The following is a 22,502-nucleotide window of genomic DNA, read 5'->3' as shown; positions in this document are numbered from 1 at the left end:
TAATTTTACAGACAGACATTACCAGCTCCACTAAATATCATATAGCAGTTGCGTGCTTTGTGGGTATGTACAATAAAAGGAGTCACAACTGATTTCCTTGCTTTGATTGTTATATGTAAAGAAAAGGTCAAATGTTTAAACATAGGGCAAATATTAAATATTTTGGAGTCACAAGTAAAACAGAAAAAGAAATGTGAGGCCTCAAGTCAAAAACTTTATTCTTAAGGGAAGCAAATAAATGAACTTGTGTTTCCTGGTCAGATCTTATGCACAGAGGGGATAAGTTACAGGCAGTGTGGTCTGTTACTAGCCTCTCTGCCTGTCGATCATCCCTACAAGCGTGCTGACAGGCAGGTGACTAGACATGGGTGGAGAGCTGCCCAGATGACTACCTCCCCGCCTCTGCCTGTCACGTGCCTGGGGAATATAGCATCTGCAGCAGCCGCAGCAGGTACAGCGCCGGCTGCTTTATACAGCTTAAGGCTATTTTCACACTACGTATCTTTCCGTCCGTAGTGCAAACCGCGAATATACGCCCGTAGTTTTGAGGTTGATGCGTACCCTTGAAAGTATACGATATACGCCCGCACAATGCACACTACGTATGAGCTTACGGCCGGATCGTATACGAAATGAAAAATCGTATATGAAAAATTAACACGACCATTGTTTGAGGACGGAAATGTTCCAACTCACGGCCGTGGATTTCCTTGCAGTCCCGTACGGAGTACTTATTTCAGCCAAATTGAACTTGATTTTTCGATCAAAAAGGTTCTGTGAGTTTTATTGGGCTGGGCAAAGATTTCCAAGTAAATGACCTGTTTCAGATCACTTCAAATCAAGCTAGGGAAGCATAACTGTACTACGGGCGTATGTTCGTGGTTCGTACGCATCCGGCCGCATGTCGATTTTTCCCACGCCCGTAGTTTCAGCTGCACAGTCCCAGAATGTTCAGTCCACTGCACTCTCTCTCCATTTTTATGTCATGGCACAGCAGGGAAGAGTATGTGCCAGAGAAGTAAGGGAAAGGAAGTTAGGCTGGGTTCACACTACGGAACAGAGAATTTCTGACGGATTCCGTAGCGCTTACCTACGGCATCTCTCCGCCCGTGCCGTAGACACCATTGTATGCACAGGCGGATTCCAAGTTCCGCCAAAATACTTGACATGTCATTTTTTTCGGCAGATAGCAGAATCTGGCCGCGCATAGAATGGTGTCTATGAAGCCAGCAGAGAGGCACACAGCCCTGAACGGGTACGCTCTAGGGAATCCGTGAGAAATTCTCTGCTCGGGTTCCGGCGTGTGAACCCAGCCTGAGAGTGTGCATGTGTGTGTGTACTCAGGGCTGATTCTAGCTTTTCTGCCACCTGAGGCGAGAACTGACAAAGCCCCCCCCCCCCAGGCCAAAAAAATAAAATCTTTTTTTTTTTTTTTTTGAGACAATTCTCGATTTAAATCTTGATTTTTTTGTTTTTTATGTTAAATAAGCAGAAAAAATACACCAAGACACAGATAAAGCAGTACTAGCAGCTGTACTTGAATGAGCTGAAAAATTGCATTTCAGCATTATATCCCTGTTCCCCCACATTCCCCCTACAAGATTATCATGCCCCCTGCCCTCCCCACATTCCCTGTAATATCACCATGTGCATAGGACCCCTCACATTCCCCATGCAAGAACTCCAGCACTCCCAGGTCCCCCCATTCAAAATGATTAATGCCTCAGCTGAGTATCCTATCCTGTGACCTGACAGCAGTCTAAACTGCAGGGACCTCAGAGCAATAGTCAGGGAGAGAAGATCCAGGACAGGCACAGTGCAGCTATGGGACACCACTATAGATAACCTCTGACCTCTGACATCAGGAGCCAGAGAAGAGCCATAAAACGGGCTGCTCTGTTAACTCTTTCAGTACTGCAGAATGTAGAGTATTACTGTGCATCACTTACATTCTGCAATACAGAAAGAGTTAACAGCAGAGCAGAACATTACTTTTATGCCTCTTCTCCTGCTCTTGCACTATGCTGAGGTCAGCTCGGAGTTGCAGAGAAGACATAATATAGCGTCCCCGCTGCTGTTAACTTTTTCTTTTCTACAGTGTGTAAGTGATGCAGAGTATAACTCTGCATTATTGAAAGGGTTAACAGCAGGAGACACTATATCTATGTCTTATGTGATGTGAATACCTGTGAATACGAGGCTTCCAGTGCCTACTCAGCGCTTCTCATGAGGCAACTGACAGGAAACATGGCTGGGCACTGAGCCGTAACTAGTTGTAATGATAAGGACACAGGACGCTGATGCCGCCCCCCTCAAGGGCTGTGTTATCTGCCGCCTGAGGCGAACACTTCACCTCGCCTCATGGCAGATACGGGCCTATGTGTACTTCTGGCAAACAGCCCAGCTCTGGCCCTGCCATGTGACATATAATGAGAAATAGCAGTGCACCATCAAAGGGACTCAGGGGCTTAGACACAGCAGTGACAGCACTAAAATTACCTTTGCAGCACTCTGAAAGGTTAATTCTTTTGAAGCAATGGGTAGCTTTAACCTTCCTAGTTGTTGAAAAAAGTTTTTTGTCTATCTCTTGATGGCAGTGTTTTAATTGTTTTTAATTAAAGCGAAGTTTTACCTCTCATTGTGGTTTGCATCTCAGGTCAGGTCATTTTTCTGTGTGGTTCATTGTGCTTCACCAGTAAAGTAGTACTATACCGCTAGAATTTCCATACAATCTATAGCTTTCCTGTATCTCTATATTGTTATATCTTTAGACTTATAACACAACAGAAAGCTCGGTAGGCACAAAATAAACTGTGCCAGAATTGCACTAAAAAAGGAGTACCAGAAATGCACTTTTTACACCTTTCTTTACAATTTTAACCCCTTCCCGTCATCTATCTATCTATCTATCTATATATATATGTTCCTACTGCACATACAGTACCCCCTGCAGTAGGAATGTATATATACGTTCCTGCTTCCTGATAGGAGCGGGACCGCTGCAGTGAGAGTGGTCCCGCTCACATCAGTGTTGGAGGCCGGAGGTTATGAGAGTCAGCTGCGATCCCACAGCAGACTCTCATTAACCCCTTAAACGCCGTGATCTACAGTGATTGTGGCGTTTAAGGTGCTCAGTGACAGATCTAAAGTGATCAGGGCTGCGAGGGTCCTGATCGCATGTGTCGACAGGCGGTAGTAAGCTCCTTACCTCCGTCCTGTCGGTTCGGCGATCTATGTGTAGAGTCTGCTCTCAGGTAGGCTCTATACATAGATCGGCGATAACACTGATCTATGCTATGCTATGGCATATCATAGATCAGTACATGCAATCTAATGATTGCATATTTTACAGTAAATGAAAGTGTAAAAAAAAAAAAGTGTAATAAAAAACGTTTTTAAAAGTATTTAAAAACCCCTTATAAACCCCCCTCAATAATAATTTAAAAGACCCCCTTGCCCATTATAAATATAAAAATATATAAAAAATAAATATATTATACAGTGTAGCATGCAGAATTGTCCGGTCTATTAAAATATAACATTATTGTTCCTGCACGGTGAATGTCGTAAACGGGAGGGGGGGACGCGCCAAGATTGCTGATTTTATTAAACTATATGTCACAAAAAAAAGTTATAAAAAGCAATACATTTTTTCTGTTACACCAATATGATATTAATAAAAACTAGAGATCATGGTGCAAAAAATGACACCCCAACCAGCCCTGTGGGTGGAAAAATAAAAGCACTATGGCTCTTAGAAGGCGGGGATGAACATTGCATTAATCTGACCCGGACTTTTGTGCATCAAAGGGCTCTGTCTTGAAGGGGTTAAACGCTGTCTAGAAAACGTGACAATACTAAAACAGTTAAATAAAAAAGTGCCAGATATATTAAAGCCACAAAACATTAATTTGTGTAAAGTACTCTGCCAAGCCACGTACTCCATCATGAAAAATAATGCATCTTACAACAATGCTGTTAAATACATTCATATAATATCACATTATCCTAGATTTGACCTAATATTACACTATAATCAAATTTTTCATACACTTTAGTTAATGAACCTTTATATGAATATGAATAAGCTTTTGGTGCTATTCTTTTATTATTGTTTATCTATAATCCAAAGTTATTGTCTTGCTATTACACTCTGTTTACTAGAAAAATCATAGTGAATTCAACTTAGATATTGTGGAAGAGAAGTCCTGTAATGCTTCAAAGTATATCTCCTACATAGTCCCTGTGGAAATCCCCAGACAATAACTGACTAGTGTAAGTAGCATCTGCTACACCACTATTTATTGATGAGTTCACGGGTACGCGGACACATGGTTAGTGCTTCATTGTTTTTCTTCCATAAATTTTTTGTTGCTGTTCCTTTTGTTTCCCTTCTGGTATTTTTCATAATTTACATTCACAAACTGTTGTAGGGAGGTCTGGCATAATTAGCTACAATCATGACAGATGGGGTGATAAGGAGAATGGATGGATGGACAGTCTCTTGGCTAATGGAGTAAGAAATTCATACTGAATATACTGCAAGTGGCAGCCAATAACAAGCACTTGAGGCAAACAAATTCAGAACACTAAAAATATCCTCTTCTTAATCATTTCGCTTTTACAGTCTAGTAACTGGAGTTCTTCATGCATCGCAATTGTAATCTGTCCTCAGACACGTGGAGAAGTAAACAGAACGGAGACGTATATGTATACACATACTGGGGGAGGTCATAAAAACTGTCTAAAATAGTAAAACCCTCTTTTTTTTCCCATGAACCAGTTCATCTTTTGTTTTACCAGAGCTCATTAAAGTGTACCTGTCATGGTGGCCCGCTTCCGGTTCAGAGGCAAGTGCCTATGCAAAAGTTTGTGTCTCTATGGATAAAGACATGCAATGAGACTTTAATGTGTCTAATTAAAGGGCAGAGAGAGCATACTTTTTACAGGGGAAGCTACCTCTAGTTGAGATACAGGGTGGACACTACCTACAGGTGGGTACTACTTACATGGATGCCTTGCCTGCATGACCAGCCTACAAGGGGAGCAGCCTACAAACTTTGGTGCATAGTAAATTCACAAGATATCATTTACAAAGTATATGTGCCAAAACTAACCCTTATTTCTGACCAGCTGTTCTTGATCAAAATCAATTTCACTAAATGTACTTAGTTAAATATCTTTCATACACATTTTTGCCACGCAATAAACTAAAAAATAGGTAGAAAAGAATATCCAGTTTTGTCTACATCAAGATAGATATCAATTTTAATAAAGGAAGAATGTCAAAATAGTAAATAACGTAAAATAAAAAGCAAGTGAGTCAGGTAAAAAAATGCGAAAAGGGGACTGCAAGGTGCTCTGGCTGGACCCCTCTACTATGCTCGGTATTATCTTCACCCCTCTACTATGCTCGGTATTATCATCACCCCTCTACTATGCTTGATATTTGGTATTAAGTGAATATGCTGATTTACTGTGTTTGATTTTTGGCAAACATGGCGACACACTTTGTGACTAGTGATGAGGGAACATCCCAATGTTTAGTTCAGATGCCGAACATGAACATAAAAAAATTATCACGATCGGTTTGTGTTGGCTGAACATTCATGAACAAATAAGAAATGTACAGTAGAAGTGCACGATTTGGTCTACGCACATGCGTACAGATTATCGAGTGCAAAGAGTAAATTATGCAGTTGCATACACATTTGTGTGTACACAATTGCATACAGATTACGTACGTTTTGGTCTAAAGTTACACACATGCATACAGGTTATCAGATGCAAAGCGTAAATTATGCAGTTGCGTATGTCGGCAAGTTCAAATATGTTGTAAAATGATCGTTATAACCATTACTGTCATCGAACAAATTCTCCTGGCCATACAGTACTAATTGTATTGTCATTAATTGAAATATTAAAAAATAACCCCTAGAGCATTCTGGACAAAATTTATACCATTGGGAACGTTTATTTGCCCAACTCCAACCAGGGGAAGGCGTTTGTAGAGATTTGTCAGAAAGCGGACTCCTTTATTGAAGGGACATTTGTGTTGGGTGGTGATTTTAATATTGTTAAGGATTCTTCTACTGGTAGATCTTCGGTGGCTAAATCCACGATTTCTACTGTCCAGACTGCCTTGCGCTCCTATAGATTGGTTGATGTTTGGCGCTTACTTCATCCTAAAGATTAAGATTTCACCCACTTTTCTGCGGCTCATGGATCGTACGGCAGGCTGGACATGTTTTTCTTCTCTCACTCCGCTATGTTATTTTAGCCCTCTGCTTCTATTGGCACGGCAATCTGGTCGGATCACTCTCCTATTTTTCTTTCATTAGCGTTGCCCAGACTGGTGCCTCGAGAATGGATGTGGAGGCTCAATGAGTCCCTATTACGAGACACGGTTTGCAAGGCCGCTGTAGAGCAGACGATCAAGCTATTCCTTGATAAGCATGCTAATGATCAGACGGCGTTGCCGTTACAATGGGAGACTCTGAAGTGCATGGGCAGAGGGGAGCTTATTAACCAGGGGGCGAGGCTTAAACGCGAACATGGTGCACATATCCAAAAGCTCTTAACCAAAATAGAGGAACTAACTGCTATACACAAGCGACAGTCTACACCAGAAAATATTTTGGCGGTTACTGTAGTGCAAGAAAAACTGCGCAATTTACTATTGCGTAAGACCTTATGGCAGAAGGAGAGACTACGTAGCTTTCAGTATGAACACGCCAACAAGTCGAGCTCTACTTTTATTCCCACTATCCGTGGACCCGGCAGTGCAGAAGTGTCTCACCCTTGGCAAATAGCAGACCTGTTTAAAGCCTACTTCTCGGAGCTTTACTCGATCAAGGGTCGATTTGAGGATTTGCCTCCATCTTCCCTGGATGATAAAATGACAAACTATATGGCAGATACTGCTTTGCCTACGGTGGACCTAGAGCAGGCGGAACTATTGATTCTGCCTTTTCTGACACAGAGGTGGACATGGTATTGAAGTCGCTGAAGGGGGGGGGGGGGGGAAACCCTGGGCCAGATGGCTTCACTGCAGCTTTTTATAAGACATTCAAGGGTAGTCTTCTCCCCTTCATGACCCGCTGTTTTAATGCCATATCCCCTTCCTGTCCCTTCCCAAAACAAGCATTGGAGGCACATGTGGTGGTCCTTCCCAAACCTAATAAGGATCCCAAGATCTGTGGGAATTACCGCCCTATATCGTTAATCAATTGTGATATTAAAATTTACTCCAAGATCCTTGCGGTTCGGCTGGGCCGCATTATCCCTGCAGTCATACATGGAGACCAGGTGGGCTTTGTTACGGGGAGGGAGGCAAGGGACAATACCCTTAGGACCATCGGTTTAATATCCCACGCCCGGCGCAGTAAATTTCCCATGTGCCTTCTGTCAGTAGATGCAGAGAAGGCATTTGACAGAGTGCATTAGAAGTTTCTTAGAGCCTCTTTGGAGCAGATAGGCTTGGGCCCCTGCTTCATAGATAGGGTTATGGCCCTCTATTCTACCCCAACTGCGAGGGTGCGAGTCAACGGAATTCTTTCTGATTCATTCAATATCCGAAACGGTACTCGCCAGGGCTGTCCCTTGTCTCCCCTCCTATACATCCTTACTATGGAACACTTAGCTGTAGCACTTAGGAAAAATCAGGATGTTCTGGAAATTAAAATTGGGAGGGACCACTACAAATTAGCCCTATATGCCGATGACTTATTACTTTACGTCTCTTCCCCTGTGACCTCACTGCCTTTGGTTTTAAGAGAATTTGACAGATTTGGCTCCTTGAGTAATTTTAAAGCTAATATGTCCAAAACAGAGGCTTTAAACGTCTCGCTGTCTCCTGCGGAAGTGAAGAACCTGAAGGGGTCTTTCTCTTTCCTTTGGCAGTCAGACCACTTGATGTATTTAGGAATTCAGGTCCCCTCTGAACCACACCTTCTATATTCCTTGAACTATTTGCCGATGCAGCGTCGTATTCTAATGGACCTACAAAACTATATTCACAAACCGACATCGTGGTTTAGGCGTATGCATGTGGTGAAGATGGATATCCTACCCAAATTACTTTATTTGTTTCAGACGGTCCCTATATGCACACCCTCTGACTTCTTTAGAGTGTTGCAACGAGCAATCTCAAAATTTGTGTGGAATTCCAGCAGACCTAGAATTCGTTTTACCACACTTACCAAGCACAGGCTGATAGGGGGTGCTGCTCTGCCTCACCTCAGATTGTACCACGCCGCGGCGGCCCTGGTAAGGGTCTTGGATTGGTCCAGGATTACTACAGTCAAAGGTTGGGTCAGGTTGGAACGTGCGTTAGCTCCGTTTGATCTTGCCTTGGCTCCTTGGCTGGCACCTTTTGATCGAGCCTCGGCTTCTGATTGGCCGTTTTTAGTATCCCACACACTGCATATTTGGGATCATTGGGTGGACACGCACAAGATATCTAGTAGACCAGGACCTATGACTCCCATTTTGAGAAACCCGGCCTTTGCCCCAGGACTTGTAGCGTCCAGATTCCTCATTTGGGAACTATCAACACTGCCACGTCTTAGAGATGTAGTCATTGAGGGGACTATCCCTGATCTATCCACATTACAATCCCGGCATCAGGAGACGCGCTTGTCTTGGTTGGAGTTGGAGCAGATTCAATCCTTTTTCAGGGCATTGTTTCCCGAGATGTCATACTCTTCAGACTGCTCTGAGTTTGATAATCTCTTCTTGTCCAGTTCTGAGATCCCACATTCGTTATCACAATTGTACCAACTACTTCTCCAAAAAAGTAATGGCGATCCGCCTCCCTTCTTCGCACAATGGGAGCGGGACTAGGGGACTACATTCGAACAAAGTACAAAACTTAAGATTTGCACTTTGACCCATGGCTTGTCCTTGGCGTCTAGGGCAAAAGAAAAAAATTATAAGATTCTGGCTAGGTGGTATTACTGCCCTGCTAGACTGCATCGGATGTTCCCCATGGCCTCCGACCTTTGTTGGCGATGCGAAACAGCCACAGGGACATTACTACATATTTAGTGGGAGTGCCCGGCCATAAAGGCATTTTGGGACTGTATCTTACAAATTTACGAAATCTATTCAGGGAAGAGAGTGGCAAACACACCTCAAGTGACACTATTATCTGTGATACCGGGTCCGCTTGGACATATCAAAAAAGGTATGCTGAGGCACATGCTGACGGCAGCCCGCTTAGTCATCCCACGGCATTGGAAGTCACAAGTGGTGCCTACTTTGGTGGAGTGCCTGGCGGAACTGAGAGAAATCGGTAGAATGAAGGAAATAGTGGCTGAGGCGCATGACCATTCTGCTAAATTTGACCGGATCTGGTTGCCCTGGAAGACGTTTATGGACTCTCCAAGATTTTTGGAGTGTGCTGGTTAGGAGGCGGCCCCCCTCCTCCTTGTAGGGTGGATTGTTGTTTGTTATCCCCCCTTTTTTTTTTTTTCTCTTTGTTTAGTTTTCCGTGTTCCCCTGCTACCCCTTTCCTTCCCTTCCGCTTCCTCTCTCCTTCTTCTTTCTACCTATAGTCTTCGCTCTTTTCTTTCGATTCTTTCTTTCTTGTCTCAAGTTTAAGCGACAGGTTGGTTACTTTAAATTACACATCACGCTCGTGGTCAGCTAGAATTTATTGTGCATTGGCTTTCTTTCCTTATAAAAATCTGGGGTTCTGAGTGTCATAAGACTGGGCTATGACGACATAGTTTTAGCAATGTTCTTTATTGTCAATTTTGGACTTGTCATTTGTTAAAGCGCCAATGTAAGTCTATTGGATAATGTGGAATGTTTCCATTTTGCATATGTTGGAACCTCTTAATAAAAACTGATTGAACATTAAATGTCTGACGGACAACTAAGCGACACAACAATATATATATATATATATATATATATATATTTAAATAATATTTCTTGCATATACAGCAACAAACTAACTTTATTGATCTCTAATAAATAAAAATAACCTGTAGCCAATGCCCAAAAAGTAAGATGATACCAGCAACTAGCTTAAGTCTCCTGGATTACATGTGTTTTTTTTTTAGTTTCTTAATAAGCCATGCCATTCCAGAGGTATTTGGGTTTGGCAGACAAATCATCTGACAATTCAGTTAAAGGGGTATTCCCCCCAAAATTATTTTTGCATTAATACGCTGCCCACCCGTAGCTTTCCATCTTTCCAATATAAAGTTATTATGGATTCTACACAGTTTTGCTGTTATCCAGCTGCATTCACCCCCACGGATTGCCGAGAATCATCAGACCTCAGTCCACACCGACACGCTCCCAGCTCCTGGCCCCCACCCTCCGTGTCGGCATCACGTGTCCTCAGTCCCAGCACAGTGAAGTGACTGAGAACACTGATGCGGTGGCTGCTGTTAGAGAGGGAGACAGCGGCTGTGACTGTCTCCCTCTCTAACAGCAGCCACTCGGTCACCCCCAGCCCAGAGCTCACCCCCTGTGTCCAGAGCCTCCTGGCACCGTCCAGCACTCACCCGCGGCAATCTCCGCCCCCCCCCCGCGATCGCCCGTGACTAGCTCCGCCCCCCGCAATCGCTTGCGGCAAGCTACGCACCCCCGCAATCGCCCGCTGCAAGCTCGGACCCCCGCGATCACCCGCGGCAAGCTCCGCCCTCGGCAAGCTCCGCCCCTGAGATCGCCGGTGACAAGCTCTGCCCCTTGCAATCGCAGCGTCACCGCCAACTCAGCTCTGCTACACCGCCAGCGCCGACTCAGCTCTGCTACACCGCCAGCGCCGACTCAGCTCTGCTACACCGCCAGCGCCGACTCAGCTCTGCTACAGCGTCAGCGCCGACTCAGCTCTGCTACAGCGTCACTGCCGACTCAGCTCTGCTACAGCGTCACCGCCGACTCAGCTCTGCTACAGCGTCACCGCCGACTCAGCTCTGCTACAGCGTCACCGCCGACTCAGCTCTGCTACGCCGTCATCCCCAACTCAGCTCTGCTACGCCGTCATCCCCAACTCAGCTCTGCTACACCGACACCGCCATCTCAGCTCTGCTACACCGACACCGCCATCTCAGCTCTGCTTCTCTGTCATCATCTCCTTCATTGTCTCAGCTCTGCTACTTCACCATCATCAGGCAGAAGCATTGCATGATGGGAAATGTAGTTTCCTATCTTGGATATAGATCGGCTTTTAGAAAAACTTGTAACTCAGGAACGGCAGCAGCTAGAAAGATGGGAGACATCTCAAAATACTCAGGGGGACTTGGTGAGTAAGACCAGCTAGGTTTGGGAGCTTTTCATTTTTTTAGCTCTTGGGGGGAATATAATAGTGTGATTGAATATCAGGTGATAGATGTGATTATATAGTCAGAGGATAGCTGTGTTTCGCAGCTACAGTGTTACTGCACTGTCCATCCTGGTTCCCGTGTTCCTGCTGTGGTGTTTCCATGTCCTAGTGTTCCTCATGTCTAGTCCTACACTACTCCTATATTCCTGCATGATCCAATCCTTAATGTGAACCTGACCCAACCTGTTTCTGTACCACCTACCCGTTCATGCACCAAGTTGCCTGCAATGTGTGACTTGCACCATGTGACCCTCACCTGTGTCTCCTTCTGTCACCTGCATCTGGTGTGTCTTGTGCACTGTCTGTTTGGCAACTTGGGTGGTTACCACCCTTGCCATCTGGTCTGTCCAGACCTGCTGCAACGTGTTTTGTTTGTCTCAAGAGGTAGCGACCTGGCGTGTCCTTCCATCAGGAGTATCTTGTGAAGAATGGAGGATATGCTTAGACAATGCCTTTAGGGATAATTGGTCATGTGACACAGTCCTGTGATCCTGACAATTTTTTTGGAAGCTGTATTGGTATACTTAATTTTTCACGTACTGCTTATTCCCTTTTGCCTAATGTTTTATATACAATGGGTAGTATTGAGCGGTGAGGCCGAAATGTTCAGATTTGACAATGTTCTCTGAACCCATATGCTCAGTATTAGAGTTCAGCCTCTCCGTTCAACACTAATAATGATGACACATTGTCAGGGACAATCGGTTGTGTATTTGCCTCATTTTAAAGGGGTTTTTCCAGGTGTCAGTAACAATCTGTTGTGTATTTGTCTAATCTAAAGCAATCAATATTTGGTGTGACAACTCTTTACCTTCAAAACAGCATCAATTCTTATCGCCACACTTGCACAGTTAAGGAGGAGGAGTGTACAGGAACTCAGCAGGAAGGTTCTTCCAAACATTTTGGAGAACTAATAACCTATCTTCTGTGGATAAGCTAAATTGTAGAACATGAAGCTAGCCAGATCTGTCCTCATGCTTTTACTTTATTTACTAATATCTGGCCTTCCTATATTATTTGGATGTATAATTGTCATTGTATATTTGTCATTCAATGCCATGCTATTGGGGCATGTAATAGTTTTCATGTTGTCCCATGTAGGTTTTGTGTTTGTCTAATGTCTGCTCAATCTATTGTTTTTGACCATTTTAGTTCTATAAGATAAGAAGTCCGGCTACTAAAGGTCATATACTGTACTGAAAAAAAGTTCTAGTTGCTATTTTATGCTTTATTACACTATCACACTATATTTTGGCCTTGTTATATGTTAAAGTTTTATAATGTAGATCACCTGTGATGTTCAGACAAATTTTAATCAACACTGGTTATACTTTTTTTTTGGGAGGGGGGTTGTTCTGTTTTTGTAAAATAGTCACTTTTACTTTTTTATTTTCTAACCCTGTCCAGTATCAGTAGATGCTATATTCACTGTTTATAGGGTGAAAACAATTGGGATATAAAATGTACAGTGTACATATGATTTCCAAGTGCCCTGTAAAATACAACTTTTTATCTTTCTGTGGGAAGTTAAATTATATGTGTGTATATATATATATATATATATATATATATATATATATATATATATATATATATATATATGGCCTCCTGCAATAAATGTCACCACCTTATACCAACATTTTGCTTCTTTGGTACCGATCAATTCCCAGCTGTAGTGGCAGAAAAGGACTCCATTAACAACCTGAAGACTAAAGACGATAAACATTTAACACTAAGCTAAAACTTGCTGACTGAACGTTGCATCATTCCCAAGGGGAAGTTTTTGAACTTGCAGTTTAGTGAACTGTCAAAATGTAATTTAATATCTTCACTGTAAAAATGTGTTCTGTGTTCCAGGTCATGTATGAAAAACTGTGATCATATTCTGCAAACCATTCAGATGCTATGCCAGGGTAATGGGCAATCAATACATCTATAATATATAATAAGATACCTCTATAATTAAAGAATTTTTGTTTGGTTGGTTCTATTCTCCAATAATTGCAAGATTTTCATTAACATAGAAATAAAGCATAAAGAATGTACAGAGATTTAAGTACAGTAAAGAGTCAGAAAGGGCTAGAAAGACACCGAAGATCACTTGCAGAACATATTGCTGAAAATCATATAGCTTCCATATCTAACCAGAGAAGTGTATAAGAAATTCTACTATTTTCCCTTTCAAAAGACCCTGTAAGGCATTAAATGTGACCAGCCTATACTAATAATTCTTCATCATGACCTGTACCACATAAACATTAAGTAAATGTCAAACCAAACCAAAGATGGACCAGAAATTGACCAAAGACGGACATATAGGAAAAAGTAAAAGGATTTTTTAAATCATATCATATAAAACACATATAAGTCACAAATAGACAAACCAAAAATCGTGTGATTTATGTGATTATTGATAGAAATTCTTTTACTTTTTCCCATACGTTTGTCTTTGCTCCATTTCTGGTCCATTTGTTTATCATATTTGGACGTGGTTATTTTGGGCTTCTTAGGTTTTACGTTAAGTAAATAACAGTGAAATCCTCTGATTTTAGTGGCATGGGCTATTAAATATATATGGGGGGTCTATATCATGTGTATGACCGATTTTAAAAAAATAAGGCTACCTGATTATTATCAACCACAATAATTAGATGACAACCAATTTTTTATCAGACAAATGTTATCAGCCATCTGTATGAAGCCTAAAATCTCACCCATGGACTACCCAAGCCAAGCCTTGGCTCTAAAATTCGATGCCAATAATCATGGCGTGGCAAATCAAGTGATCATATCAAAAAATTATTTCTTTAAGAGGGAAAATAAACAGTATGGGAATATTATTCCATATGTTAGATGAGTGACAAAGTCATTATGGTACAAATCGGGGCAGTTGCGGCACACTCATGAACAGCGATCATCAGAGCAAAAGTGTTCACGGTCTGGTTGACCGCACGCTGTGTTGGAACTCACAGCCATCTTAGTAGGATGGAATGGCAATATCATGATATCCCAGCAACCAAATAGCGTCATGAAGAGAGGTAAACAATGAAGTAAATGTGCGATCATATCTAGTCCGATAAGACTAGTCCAAATAATGAATCCCAATCTGGCGGCATCCTCTCTCACAGGAGCACAAACCTGAGGGATCCCTGGTCATCCATGGGGGCTCATCAGTGATGGGTAAATAATAGGAACTGCCGAGCGGTCATATCTAGTTCGATGAGACCAGCCAATTATCACAGACTTCCAAATAAAGAATCCCGATCAAGCGGCATCCCCTCTCACATGAGCACAAACAATGGGGATCCCTGGTCATCTGTGGGGGCTCATCAGTAACCGGCCGTCGGTTCAAAGATGCAAGGTATAGGTTGCGGTTTATTCATGAAGAAACGTAGGTGTGAATGAGCACTGCTGCTGATAATCACTGTCAGTGGGAATCCGCACGTTCTGTCCCGAGCGATAGGCTTGCTAACATGGTAGTCTAATAAAAAAAGAGAAAAAAAAATTTTTAGTACAAGAAAAAAATATACAAATGAACAAAGTATCCATGATATTCGAATCCTGGGCTAATGCAAACAAAGGCAGATAACATGATTATGAGTCTCTATCTAGTGTAACAATACTTGGGCAGTATTTTAAAATCGACATTAAGTCCATTTGGTTTTAAAGAATTTAAACGAAATATCCACTGTAGCTCTCTTCTTTTGAGCATGGAATAGCGATCACCGCCAGAGGGCAGGGGGGGAATCTGATCAATATCAATGAATATAACTCTAAGGTCACTTTCTTTATGTTGACAGTCTGAAAAATGTTTGGACACCGGAAGGTCTTGTTTTTTTACTCCTGATCGTATATCGGTGTTGATTTAATCTAGTTTTAGCATCGTAAGTGGTTTCACCCACGTACATTAAATTACATGGGCACAACAATACAAATATTATGTAATCAGAATTGCAATTTTAGAATTTTTAATCTTGAAGATTTTACCCATTATAGGATGTTGGAATGGTGGACCCCTTTGAACATTTAACAATTAACGCAGTTGCCCCATGGGTAGCAGCCTACCGTGCGTGGACCAAGGAAGGTAAGTGTTGGTTGTTTTGGTATTGAAACATCAGTCTTCACTACCAGGTCTCTAAGATTGGGTGCCCTTTTGTATGACATAAGTGGTCTGTTATTCAGACCTTCAATATCAGGATAGCTGTTTGGTATGATGTGCCAATGTTTGTCGATGATACCAGCTATTTTGAGGCTAAGTGAATTGTGCACAGTGACAAATGGTATGCGATCCATATCAGTGCAGACTCTATGTTGTCTAAGTAAATCATCTCGATCCAGTCAAGTTACCTCTTCCTTATGTCCGTGATAATTGGCTGGTCTCATCAGACTAGATATGACCGCTCGGCAGTTCCTATTATTTACCTATCATTGATGAGTACCCATGGATGACCAGGGATCCCTCAGGTTTGTGCTCCTGTGAGAGAGGAATGCCGCCAGATTGGGATTCTTTATTTGGAAGTCCGTGATAATTGGCTGGTCTCATCGGACTAGATATGATCGCACGTTTACTTCATTGTTTACCTCTCTTCATGACGCTATTTGGTTGCTGGGATATCATGATGTTGCCATTCCATCCTACTAAGATGGCTGTGCGGTCCACCAGACCATGAAAACTTTTGCTCTGATGATCGCTGTTCGTGAGTGTGCCGCAACTGCTCCGATTTGTACCATAATGACTTTGTCACTTATCTCACATATGGAATAATATACCCATATTGTTTATTTTCACTCTTAAAGAAATTATTTTTTTTATATGATCACATGATTTGCCACGTTTGTTGATTTCACGATTGTTTACCACGCCTACTTTGCCTGATGTCACTAATTGTTACTGATATATAACACTGGTTTGAAAGCATGTATCCACTGGCTTGAAAAAGGTCCTATTGATGAAGCGAAACGTCTTCCTGTGTGTTTACTCATGCAGTAAATTTTCACTTAGCTTTTTTCACCTTTAAGTCTGGAGTGCTGCGGTCATTTTCCAAAGTTTATTTGGCTACACCTGAGGATCAAGGTGGGACGGCAGGCACACAGCATATACTACCATCTTTGAGTGCTGCGGATAATTGTTTCTTCTACATATATAGATATAAATTTGTATGACAGCTTCCTTTGCATCACAATAGCTTACAGTCAGATAAAGGTCTCAGTGATGCAGAAAGGAAATAGTGTACAGATAGACGCATTTACTGTAGTTGGCTGTAGTTGGTTTTAGAATATATGGGACTCAACTCTTTGTAAAATGAGAATGAGACAAATAATGTCAATGTCAGGATTGTGCGGTAACCTGGTGTGCACTGGGCCTGTTTTTACTTCTATGTGCCACACCCGCTTGCTTCTCAGCTTCCTGGCAATGCGGGAGTTAAACTGATTACTGGGAGACTTGATTAATGCAGCTGAGTAGGTCTTTAGACGGACTGGTTTCTCTGCCTATCTGAAACCTGGAACATCTGAGCGCCGGTCCAATGGGGATCCAGACCGGGCTCTTATTCAGCATCAAAGGAAGCTAAGGCACTCTCCCAGCGCTGGCTAATTAGGTTCATACCCTGATCCCAGCTTCACCCTGTCTATTCCTGCGATCCCCCTACCTAATCCCTCTGCTTGCTAGACTTTGTTACCTGACCTCTTGCTTGACTTTTTGACTATCTGATTGTTACCTGATTTTGTACTGCGCTGCCCGTTTGGTTCTGACCTTGCTTGTTTGACTATCCGCTATTGTGTTTGTTTGTCTGTCTTGTTCTGTGTGCATGGATCCAGTACAGGGAACATCTTCGTGGTTGTCCATGGCCGCCTAGGGCCGTTTGAGGCAAGTAGGTTGGTGGGTTCAGTATTAGGGCTCACTGTCGTGTCTGTTTCCTGCCTCCCTGTCCTGACAGTCAATTATACTAAACTCTTTGGGGGACATTTACAATGATTGTGCCCCAGTGTACATCAGAGAGAAGGCGCAGATTAGCCCTTTTTTCAAGGTTGTACACCTGCCATATCGTCGGTTCCCCTGATGCGGGGGGGCATGTGTGGCGAGTTGGGGAGGTGTTAGTTATCATAAAAATCTGCATCTGCTAGCAGTAGGTGTAGACTTCCTGCACAGAGCCTATGCCAGGCACAGGACTTGCCAGGTTTTCCTAGGTGTGTTTCTTAGTAAATCTAGATGGGGAAAAGGGGGAGGGCTTTATTTAAAACGGGTGTAATGGTACACCGGTTTTCAAAAATATCCCCCTATATGTGGACTTGGTAATGAAAGTCATAATTAAATGTATAAAATATGATGTGAGCCCACATATTACATATTGCATCAGATTTACCCTTGATAAATTGCACTTCATTGCTCTTACAAACACATCTTTGGTCTCCATTTGGTAGCAGATGTGGGTGATTAAAAATAGACCAAAGTATGTCATACTTGGCATCATATATGGGTCAGCATGATTCACTTGGCAATAGATATAAACTAGCTTTGTATACATGTGACTCTGAATGGTCCACAATTTTATAAATTTATTCCTTCACTAGGTCACCAGTTATGCCAAGGTGAAGTTTTTTATGGCATTCAGTTTACATATATAGCATACAAAACACAAAAATCACTGAACTCAGGGAGAACAGCGAAAAAAATCCAATGGAGTACTCATTTACGAGTTTCCACTGATTGCCCCCTACAAGCCTCAGTTGCGAGTCTCAAAACACGGGAATAGCCAGATATCCCTCTCTCCAGAGAAGGAAGCCTGTTGCCAAGGAGGTGCCTCCTAGTGGGAAGAGCACCAAACCACCCTGATATGTAGTCCTTCAGGTCCTCACTCTGTTGCGAGCTTTGGGACCTAAATAGGGAAACACCAGGGTGACCACTGTAAGTCAAAGTCTAATTCTACTAAGTAATCTAAATTATATCTATTTTTTAAAAGTAGGGACCGGAAAACAACTGCTCCAAGGCCTCTTAGCTAGGGAGCTCACCTGAATAGAGCAGTGCTGGGGCAGGTGAGCATTTGTGGGGAGCAGGGGCAAGGGCCACTTTTTGTCAGTGTTTCACAACCTGTGGCTCTCCATGGGGTCACAAGCTGAAGTTTTGCACCTTGGCTCCTGCCCTTGTAGCTTGGCAAATAAAGGGTAATTATTTATTTATTTATTATAATTATTATTTATTCATAATTTTTAATTATTGATATTAGCACTTAATTATTATAGAGTGTAATTATTATTATTATTGATAATAATAATAATAATACTACTACTACTACTACTACTACTACTAATAATAATAATAATAATAATAATAATAATAATAATAATAATAATAATAATAAATAATTGATATTATTATTGCTGTTATTATTATTAATAGCTTCCCTTTGATGAAGTGGGAGACATAGTAAGGGTGGACTGAGAATTATTAGTCTTCAGGGAAAAAGGGTAATAGTAAACATACAATACCCTTATAACTTCTCACTGGTGTCTACATTGTTGTTCAACAACTAGATATGGATGCTTTCAGTATACCTTCTCCTAGCAGCCAGAATGTTCTCATTTGGCTATAATACAGGAGGTATTAGATTCAGTGCACACAAGGCTCTATTCACTGTAGCAGAATGGCTTCTGTTCTAAACAGAAACCATGGTGCTGTCATCCATCATTTCCAGCATCCAAATGGTTGCTGACCAAAACCAATGACCAGGGGCGTAGCTAATGTCTCCTGGGCCCTGGTGCGAGAGGTCAATGTCAGCCCCCCCCCCCCCCCTTTCACGACCAAGTGATGCTATTTGTATATATATATATATATATATATATATATATATATATATATGTGTGTGTGTGTGTGTGTATATATATATATATATATATATATATATATATATATACACCAAGACAGATATTACCAATAACACCAGCATATAGGAAGAGAAAATATTATCACCATACATTTTACCACTATACTGTTACTGACCAAATCCTGTACACTGGGACCAATATAACCAGTATATAGGCAGAAAATATTATCACCACACCACAACCACGACCATCACCACCATATTGTTACTGACCAAATCCAGTATACTGAGACCAATAAAACACAGTACCAGATAAAAGTAACAAACAACACCACCAGATACTGACCAACACCACCACATACTGACCAACACCACCGCTGCTACTAAATAACCCACTGTACAAAGATCGCTATCACCTCATACAGTCATATACAGGTAGCCCCAGCTCTACACAGGTTCTATACACTATATACATTACAGTGCAGTTATATAAAGTGACTTACAGGGGACGTCTTCTCTGATCAAAGTCGTTTTCATTTTCTTCTCCATCTGCCCTATGCCATTATGAGAACTTCTCTGAGCCACGAATCTACATAATCTGCCAAACAGATATATTAGGCTCGTCACTCTGGCACCATCTTCATCTACAAACTACAAATCTGTATTGGCCCCTTTATGCCCTCATTTAGTGGGTAGGCTGACTGTATGTGACCATCCTTATAGTATATGCCCCTCTGTGTATCCCCTATAGTATATGCCCCCCTCTATGTAGCTTCCTTATAGGCCCCCTCTCCCCCTATGTTCTTCCCTTATAGATGGCCCCCCTCTCCTCACATTACTTATACCCCCTTATAGATGCCCCCCTTACTTACACTCCCTTATAGATGGCCCCCCTCTCCCCCCCTTATGATGGCCCCCTCTCCCACCTCCCTTATAGATGCCCCCTTACTTATACCCCCTTATAGATGGCCTCTCTCCCCCATTGATGGTCCCCCCTCCCTTATGGATGGCCCCCTCTCCCCCCTCCCTTATGGATGGCCCCTCTCTCCCCCCTCACTTATAAATGTCCCACTTACTTATACCCCATTATAGATGGCCCCCTCTCCCCCCTCCCTTATAGATGGCCCCCTCTCCCCCCTCCCTTATAGATTGGCCCCCTCTCCCCCCTCCCTTATAGATTGCCCCCCACCCCACCCTTCTTATAGATGGCCCCCCTTTCCCCCTCCCTTATAGATGCCCCCGTTCTCCCCCCTCCTTTATAGATGGCCCCCCTCTTCCCCCCTCCCTTATAGATGGCCCCCCTCTCTCAAAAAAAAAACACAACTCACCTGCCATCCGCTCCCTCGTCAATCTTTTTTCTTGGTCTGTCCCTGGCTGATGCGCAGCTGCAGGGGGTGTCCCATCCTATCCCCGGCAGCGCAGGGGCGCACAGGGAGCTCTCTGATGCACCCGCTGCCGGGGATAGGACCAGACACCCTCGGCAGCCATGCATCTGCCGGGGACAGTAAGAGCCAGACTCTTGTGACTGCAAGCAAAACAATTCTTGCGGTCACAAGAGAGTGCAGTGGCGAGGGGGGCGGGTCGCAGCGGCGACAGCTGCGACCCTTGTAGATACGCCACTGCCAATGACTTATAATGGGGTCCATAGGTCTTCTGTTGAGGTTTTTCTAATTTTGACAGCACTATTCTTATCTACAAAAGCAAGAGATCTTTATAAGGATGTAAGGCCAGCTTCTCGAGCGAGGTTGGTGCCCCCCAGTCTATTTTTAAGATAGATTCTATATTTTTTAAGGATAATGTTAGTTTGTATACCTAAGGAAGGTAGAAAATTACATCTACAGTACATCTTCACCTAGAAGATTCTTCAATGTTGTATTCTCTGTTATAGGACATCTAGTAAATTTTAATAATTTTATTGCTATTACACTGTCCGACAGTAAAGAATGGAGAATTATTTTGATCAGCTCGTGACTATGCGAGCAGCTTTATTAAACACATAATAAACATTCTGACTTTGTTTTATTTACCTTCCTCTAAGTATCGCAGTTCGTCACTCTGCTTCCACACTGTTCCGCATCATTAACTAACATTCTAAATCTTTTGCACCATTTGCAGCATGAGCTGAATTACATATTCCTGACTGCACGAATAAAACACAATTTATACAGCCATATCAAAGATTAAAGAGCCCAGAGCTCCATGCTATGGTAGTCTATGACTCAGCATCTGTCAGCAACCTTGTGAATCAGTACCAGGAGTAATACTACACAACCTGCTAAAACTAATTAATGCTACTCTCATGTTATCCAGTCAGTGGGAATGAGCATGTCAGATATGAATGAACTGCATTTACTTTACATGCTGGATTTATACAGTTAACCAAAATGCATAATTTCAGATGTTTAATGACACATAACAATTACACTTGCAGCAAGTGAACCCATTTTAATGAATTTCTTCATTGATTACTATAAAATGTGGTCTGATTATTGTCTATGTGACAATTACTAATAATTAATATTATATATTTATTATATTCTACTGTTAGGCTATGTTCCCACAGTGTTTTGGTCAGTATTTTGCAACCAAAACCAGGATTGAAAATACAGAAAGGCTATGTTTACACACTGTTAAAATTTAGTTAATGGACATCATTTAATGGCAAATAACAGCTATTATTTCAAAACAACAGCTTTTAAATGGCAGCCATTCCCTAAATTTCAACAGTGTGTGTACATAGCCTTTATGTGTTTTCAATGTTTTTGGTTGCAAAATACTGACTGAAATACTGATGAAAAATACTGTTCTATGCCCTAGTTTTTATTAATTTGGTGTGTGTGTTGGAAGAGGGGTAGTCTTATACGGCGCGTATATCTCAAACTTTCTATTTTAACTGGAAAAGTTGGGGGTCGTCTTATACGCCTAGTCGTCTTATATGCCGGAAAATATGGTAGTTTGATCCATCTTCAAATTCATTATTTCCTTAAAGATTGCAGAATGGCCGTGTCTTACAGTAAGGACGATGTTTCAGGTATCGGCCTGTAGTGTTTTCTTATCTGTACACATAGGGGGACATTTATCATGCCTAAAATGCGTACTTTTTGGCGGAAAGTGGCCAGATGCGAATAAGTTTATTCGCAAATGGTTGTTTTGCAAATAAAATATTTGCATCGGGTCACTTTCCTCCTGGTACACCAGCGGGCCCGGGAGGGGAGGGGGGGGGGGAAATAAAGGTCTGCTTAATTCATCATTTTTTGGGGCAGAAAAATAAGCAGGAAACCTACTCCAGCTCTGATCTGGTGTAGGTTTCCTGCCGCACGCACTGGTGAGCACGGGATTTA

Source organism: Dendropsophus ebraccatus, chromosome 2 (assembly GCF_027789765.1).
Source record: "Dendropsophus ebraccatus isolate aDenEbr1 chromosome 2, aDenEbr1.pat, whole genome shotgun sequence".
Lineage (NCBI taxonomy): Eukaryota > Metazoa > Chordata > Amphibia > Anura > Hylidae > Dendropsophus > Dendropsophus ebraccatus.
Note: the sequence above shows the minus strand (reverse complement) of the source record.